We start from the raw sequence: 7371 nt of genomic DNA on the forward strand, positions 1-7371 counted from the left end.
CAGTAAAATCAATGATAACTGTTACTAGGAGGAGGTATGCAATTACAGACTATCACTCAGCCAAAACAAGATACCAAGGGTTTCAGGTGGTAGCCAAAAGAGAGGTATGAAAAAGTTTCTCTCCTTTTCTTTCTCTCTCTAACAACTCACTTTTTTAATAACTTACTTAGACTTATACTTCGCTGGTAACTAACTGACAGGAAATACAGGAGTATAAATAAATGACAAAGATCACTTATCTTTTCTTTAACTACCCCATACTGGTATTTCTAGTACTACCCAATCCATCTTGTATGCTCTTATGTTAATAAATAAAAACAAACAATAGATTTCTAAAAGACTATTATATTCAATTTCCTTCTGCACTCCTACTGCCTTCCATACTTCTACTACCTCCCATACTCTTCTTGCCTTCTGCACTCCTCCTGCTATCCACACTTCCACTACTAACAAAAGAAACATTGAAACACAGACTACAAACAGTTTATAATTCCTTTAATGTTCATATCTTTTTCTGCTGAAAGTGTGAAATATAGGTAGGCTATTACTGATATGAAAGAACAAACAAACTAATAGATAAATAGAGCCTCTGATAGGCAATCTGGTAAATAAATAAACAAGTGGGTTACTGAATGAACAGATAGGTGAACAAATAAATAGGGAAGTAAATAGATAAACAAGTGGGTAAACAAAATAAATAGACAGATGGGTGAATGAAATAAATAGACAGATGGGTGAACGAAATAAATAGACAAACAGGTGAACAAACAAGCAGATGGATAGACAATAGAGTAAAAAGTATGCTGATGTCACGAAAGTGGCTTGGCATGAAAGAGGCTTTCATGTGATATATGGTTATGAGTCACAGGTATGTTATTATTTTACACATATGACTCATTCGGGTCACATGATTTGTTATGTGTGGGATTTGTGATGTTTTCGCACATGGCTCAAATATGAGTCATGGGACGTGGGCCTGGCGAGTATGCCTTGAGAGTGTGCCTTGCAGGTAAGCCTTGCGCATATGATTTATATTTCGTACATGACCTCATTATGAGGTCATGGGTTTCGCGCATATGACTCAGTCGAGTCACATGACTTGTTTATTGTATTATGATTGGTTTATGAGTTTTTATACATGACCTCGCTATGAGGTCATGGGTTTTGAACATGTGATCACTTTGGTCACATGATTAGTTTGTTATGATTTGGTTTTACACATGTGACCACTTTAGGTCACATGACTATGGGTGGGAAGGATACTATATAAGGAGGCCGATGCGGCCGAGGAAGATAGGTTCTTCGCGCTTTGTTCTAAGTACTTTTCCTCGTTCTTGCCGTCGCTTCACCTCGAGCGTTTCTTTCGCCATCATGATGGGCCTTGATGTCTCGGATTCTGGGGGAGATATCTGAGTTCGCTCAGTAGTTCCTGGGGTCTTTGGTGTTGAGGTTTGTTAGGTGTTGCGTGGTGGACTACTTGTTTGCTTCTCGTTTCGTCGCCTGATGGTTTCTCACGATACTGTCACTTCGAGCACTTCATCGCGATCCCATATGAGCCCCTTTCAGTAAAACGTCTACGGCTTCCTGTCTATCGTCTACTCGCAGGTTTCGCGTTCGTTTGAGGGGATTGAACATTGTATTTTGGGGGATCACCCGTGTCGTTCTTTAGACCAGCTCATATCTTTTGTTGGGTTTTAACGGAGTCCTCAGTTCTCGCAATACAAAATGCCCTTGGGTTAGACTGATGACCTTCCCAAGTATCTATGCATCGTACTGGCCACATCAACCCTCTGGGGATGGGGCCTCGCCCGCCCCCCCCCTCCTCGTTACTGCATGTTTCTACGGTTGGAATCCTACAATGCTGTTTATCACCGTTCCCTTGGAGCTTTTGTCCTTGTGGCATTTACGGTGATTCAGTCAGGTGTCTCCTCCTCACCTCGGTGGGGATGGCTTTGACTCTGAAAAGTCTTACCCCCTGGTGTGGTTTTCTTGCTACCTGGGATGGTGTGGGTCGATTGGCTGCCAGATACTCGCGTTGTCTGTGTGTCTGGGTGGTTCGGTTGTGGTCTGTAGTTGGCGGCTTCACCCATTGCAAGTGGGGCCTACCTTCTGTTTGTCTGCTTCTGTTCTTTCGCCCTCCCCCTTCTTGTCGCGTCAGTTGGGGACACCTCTTGCCCGTCGTTCGGTCCGTGCCTGTTGCCGGACCTGCGGGGCTTGCTTCGGCTGGCTCTGCTTACTCTTTCCTGGCTTAGTTGAACTTTGGTTTGGCTAGGTTGGATGGTGTGGCAGGTGCTGATGCCTTCAGGTGTTGGTGCTGCCTCCTTTGTGGCTCCCAGCTGTGGCTGGCGGGCCCCCCTCAACTATATTGAGTCAAGAGATGTGGCTCTGTTGGTGTGGCCAAGACCAGTAGCTGCCTGATAGGGTTAGGTATAGCTGTCCTGTGGCTGTCGGATGGTTGATCTATCTGGGGGGCTGAGGGGGCTGGATGGGCTCTGTGGCGCATGTTGTGTGGGGCTTGGGAGGGGCTGATTGGAGAGGGAGAGGCACCTACGAGCACCGGTCGGGCATGCCTCAGATTGGGCGATGTCTAATTAAGTGTTTCCAGTCCGGCTTGGGCTGTTGGGTGAAGCTGCTGAGTCCTGCAAAGCTCCCCGATGGACTGGTTGGCTGATAGCCACCTGTGTGGATAGTGGGTTGTGACTACCTAGTTGGACTTGTTTGGGTCTTGCGTGCTGGGCTTTTGTGGGCTTTGTTTGGTTTCTTTGGTTTGGCAATGGGCATGGCTGGAGGGGGCAAGGCACCACGGGTGGGAGATAGGCCCCACTGGCCGTTTAGGTCTGTCACCACCTTTATGTATTTCTTTTGTTTATGAGTTTGTTTTTGGGGGACAGGCAGCGGGTACAGGTCCTCCTCACCATTACGCTCTTTGGAGGCACTTGGCAAAGTGGGTTCATAGGATCGACGGCCTGGCATGCGGATGCGAGAGGTGGACATGTTGGTCACCTCCTCTCTGCCTTTGTGTCGCCTGCAGTTTATGTTTGTTTTAGTTTTGTTGGTTTTCTACTGTAGTGGAGGTGTTGCGGGACGGTGTTCAGACCGGGTGGTAGTGATTTTATATTTGTTGGACTAGGAACCTGGTTGTGTTGGTCTTTTGCTCAGCTTCGGCTACGCTTAGTGCTGGTTGGCTTCATACCAGAGGGGCTACGAACTTGGACCGGGGCGGGCGCTGCGTTGTTTGATGGTCTTGTAATTAGTTTCCGTGCAGGCATGACTCGGGAATGGCAGGTGCGGGACCGTAGACTTAGTTAGCTTAGCATTAGTGGTAGACCGGTTAGCGGTATCCCTGTGCTGGCGGGGGCTCGTCGTATGCCAGTGTTGGCAGTACGAGTTTAAATAAAATTAGATTAACTTCTAAGTACTTTTCCTCCTTCTTTTACCCCGTGTCGGAACGTGAAGGTTCGGTGTCGGTCCAATCAGAGCCCTTGATTTCTATCTCACAATAGGCTTCAAGTCTTTCACTTCGATCACCTTTCGGAGGCATCGTTGTTAATCGCTCCCCTACAATTGCAGGAAGTTTTTTCTTCCTTCTACCCATCTTTATGTTTGTTCGTTTACGTTGCCTCCTTGCAGTCGCAATGGCTAAGCGAGCCTCCGTCCCTTCCGCCCTGCGTTTATCGGTGGTTCTGTCTCACGCCATCAAGAAGAACTTCGCCCTGGAGCCCAAAGTCTCTCGCCTTCGGCATCACATCTCCGTCCTTTCTTAGCGATTTCATTGTGCTAAGAAAGAGATATCTACCTTGTCGGCTGCCCTGGCCTCTGAAGGCGATACTGTTTGCGGTTTGGTCATAGTTTTGGCGGCTGAAGCTCCTACGGTTATCTCCTCTTCACCTGTCTCCTCAGTCGCTTCAGTTACTACGGTGGTCTCAGTTGAAGGGGGTTGGCTACACCCTGAGAGTTCTCCGGGTTAAGCAGAGGAGCTCCTTCAGAAGAATATTACGCCGGCGGTTATCCCTGCCCCCCCTGCAGCTAGGGTTGTGGATGGTAGTGTGGGTGGTCCGGTTCCTGATTCGTCAGGGTTGGAGGAGGCGCTAGCTCCTGGTATGGGTGGGGTGGATCCTAGTGTAGTGACAACAGCTGCTGTGGTATCACCCCCTTCAGGGGGGCAGGTGCCTGAGTCCTCTGTGGCTGAGCCCGTGGCTAGTCGGGGAATCACCTCTAGTGGCGTCCCTCCTGTGGTGGTGGGTGGTGATGAGGGTGGCCCGTCCACTCCTGTTGCTAGACCTGTACCCTGGGGTGGGAAGAGGAAGAGAAACAAGAAGCGCTGGGTCAAGCAAGACCAGACCTCACCTGTCTCACTTGTTCCCGACTCGGAAGGGTCATCACCTTCGCCGATTCGCTACTGCAAACTGGCTACTACGTAGTCCGTGGCGGGTTCGCCGCCCACGGAGCGGGCTGGGGAGTTAGCGGATGAGTTGAATACTAGAGTATGTTCGGTCAAGTGCCGGTGGCTTGGGGACTCTCTCGTTCTGGCTGCTTCTGTCGAGGTTTTTGGATTGTGATGCAGGTGTGGTGCACCTCAGATTCTCTACGATGGTTCGTACCCCCTCTGCTAGGGAGTCCTTGCCCTGTAAGTCAGCTTTCCATTTGGGTTTACGCGCTTGGATATTTGTGTATTTCTTTTGTTAGGGATTGGGGAAGGGTGCCTGGCGGTTGGCAGGGATGTCCCGAGATCATTGAGTGGGGGCATTCGGGAGAGTTTCTACTGTGCAGGGGATTATCGCAGGGTCACATTCAGGTGGTGGTAGTAGAATATTTGTATTTTATACGGGTAACTTGGCTGGCAGGTAGGCTGGGCTGAGGAGGATTTTCTTTACCGATGATGGTTTTGTACTTCGTGTTCGTGTTAGGGCATGGCGCGGGCATGTTTGAGGTGTGGGGCTGGAGGTTTGATTAGTTTATAGTTAGTGGTATCCCGGATGCGACAACCTGGGGGCCCGGCCCTGGTACTCGTCGTATGCCAGTATTGGCAGTACGAGTTTAAATAAAATCAGATTGATTTCTAAGTACTTTTCCTACCTATTACTTTAACGAATATAAAACACCTTTACAATCTTTATCTTTATTGCAATATTACTGTTATGACAAGGAAAGCTCTTCATGAAGAAGAGTTAGAGAAAGCTTACGATATGCATTCCAGATAGAAGACAGAGGTCTTGTACTATTGGTAACGTAGGCAGTGGCCTAGTGATATTATAAGACGAAGAAATAAGAAAGCAGAAGAGAGCAGTATCGTTCCCCGTCGCCAAGAACTAACACTCCAAAGAGGGATCGTTACATTACGAAGCGTCACCTAGTGTGACACAAAATGATACAAGACAGCATCCTTCAATCCCGATAGGGAAGGAGATATTGACATTGACGATCAAAACCTTAACGTAGGAGGATTCAGCGATGTCCTAGATCATGTCTCAGCAGAACCCTTGAGAGCAGCAAGCCCAGTAACTCCAGAGAAAGGATCACCAGTCAATAGCTCTCGTACAGAAACTCCTTAAACTGAGAGAATGTTGAGATCAGCAGTACCTGGGCCATCAGCCCCAGCTGCTCCAGCACCAGGAACTAGCATACTTGGAATAACTGAAAATCAGTTGCAGGCATTTCTCGCAGCAACACGAAATACAAGACAAGAAAACATCCAACAACCGAAAGCAAAAGAGCCCGATACATACGAAGCAGCCGAAGACAAGCTACGAATATTCTTAGCACGATGTGAAGGATATTTTGCCATTAAGGGATATGGAGATCACCATGACGAGATCAAGATTCCATCTGGGGAATCTCTACTCAGAGGACTCGCAGGACAATGGATCATGCCTTTCCAAGATGGAAGAAAGCAGAGGGAATGGGTCACATACGAAGAGTTCAAGGCGATACTCTGCGAACAATTCGGAGATCCAAACACCAAAGAAACAGCAAGACAAAAGCTGAAAAAACTCCAACAAGGAAAGCAAACATTCTCGGCATACTGGAACGAATGCTGACTATTGGAATACGAGGCCAAGTTTGATGATACTACTCTCTACATCATCCTCCTGAGAAACTGCAGCGAGAGACTCCGAGATGCATGGGAAATATCCGACCTGTACTATACAACAGCAGAACGATTTGCAAGATGGGCAATCAATAAGGAACGCAAACTAAACATGGTTCGAAGCAACTCGGAAAATACTATAGCATACACAGTGGTCTAATCATCCAGGAATGTGGACGGAATCATCAAACCACAAGTAGCCCGAGGAGAAAGTCGAGCATTACCACCAGGCGAGCTAATGGAGTTAGACAAATCAAGAGCAAGACCTGCTCTGAACCTGTCTAAGGAAGAATACGCCAGAAGAATGAACGGGAAACTCTGCCTGAGGTGCAGAAAAGCAGGACATCGGATACAAGAATGCAGAAGCCGACCCGACAGCGGATACTAAGGGACCAGAGCTGCTGGAAACAATCGTTTCCAAAATCAAAAAAGGAGCAACATTCGCGAAATCGTCACAGAAGATTCACCAGTGGAAAATGACTAGGGTCCCCAGTAAACGGTAGTCTGGGAGACCCAAGATGTGAACCTGGAAAACCCATCAAATTAGCAAACTACTACACAGCACTACACACGTAAAGAGGAGAAGAAGACGGAGATCATGTGATGATCAAAACGAAGATATACAATGAAGAAAACGAAGAAATAACAATATATGCAATGCTCAACTCTGGGGCTACCAAAGACTTCATCGACAAAGAAATCTGCGACAAATACGGCCTCCACACCAAACAAGTGAAGAAAGCAAGACAGGTCTTCCTAGCAGATGGAAAGCCAAGTGCTTTGGGTCCTATAACCTATACGGCGACAGCACCTATGGATATTGACAGCCATAGGGAAATGGCAACCTTTCAGGGAGCAGATCTCAAAAACAATGAGATAGTCCTAGGGATGCCATGGTTACAAAAGCATAATCCGACGATCAATTAGAACGAGAACAAGATTACCTTCACAAGCGAACTATGTGTGACACGATATCTTAACAGTTTGCCTGTGGTCTACTCAACGGTGATACAAGAAGCGGAAGAAGAAACTTTGCATGCAAAGTTCGCTGAGATGTGGCAAGATAAGAGAATCTGGATACAAAGACTGGACTTGTTGCATATTGCTTAGTTGTGCCACCTCGGCCGTTGTTCCTTCTTCTCCCAAAATTGTTGCTTCTGTGTTACCAAATTGGTCACCTCCCCCTCTGCTCTGCTCATGCAGACTTTCAACGTCGGGTTGCAATTCTGCACAGGAGTTTTCAGCCCTCCCCTTCACCCGTCACGACGCGTTATAGGATTGTG

The sequence above is a fragment of the Tuber melanosporum genome (assembly GCF_000151645.1).
Source record: "Tuber melanosporum whole genome shotgun sequence assembly, scaffold_168, strain Mel28".
Lineage (NCBI taxonomy): Eukaryota > Fungi > Ascomycota > Pezizomycetes > Pezizales > Tuberaceae > Tuber > Tuber melanosporum.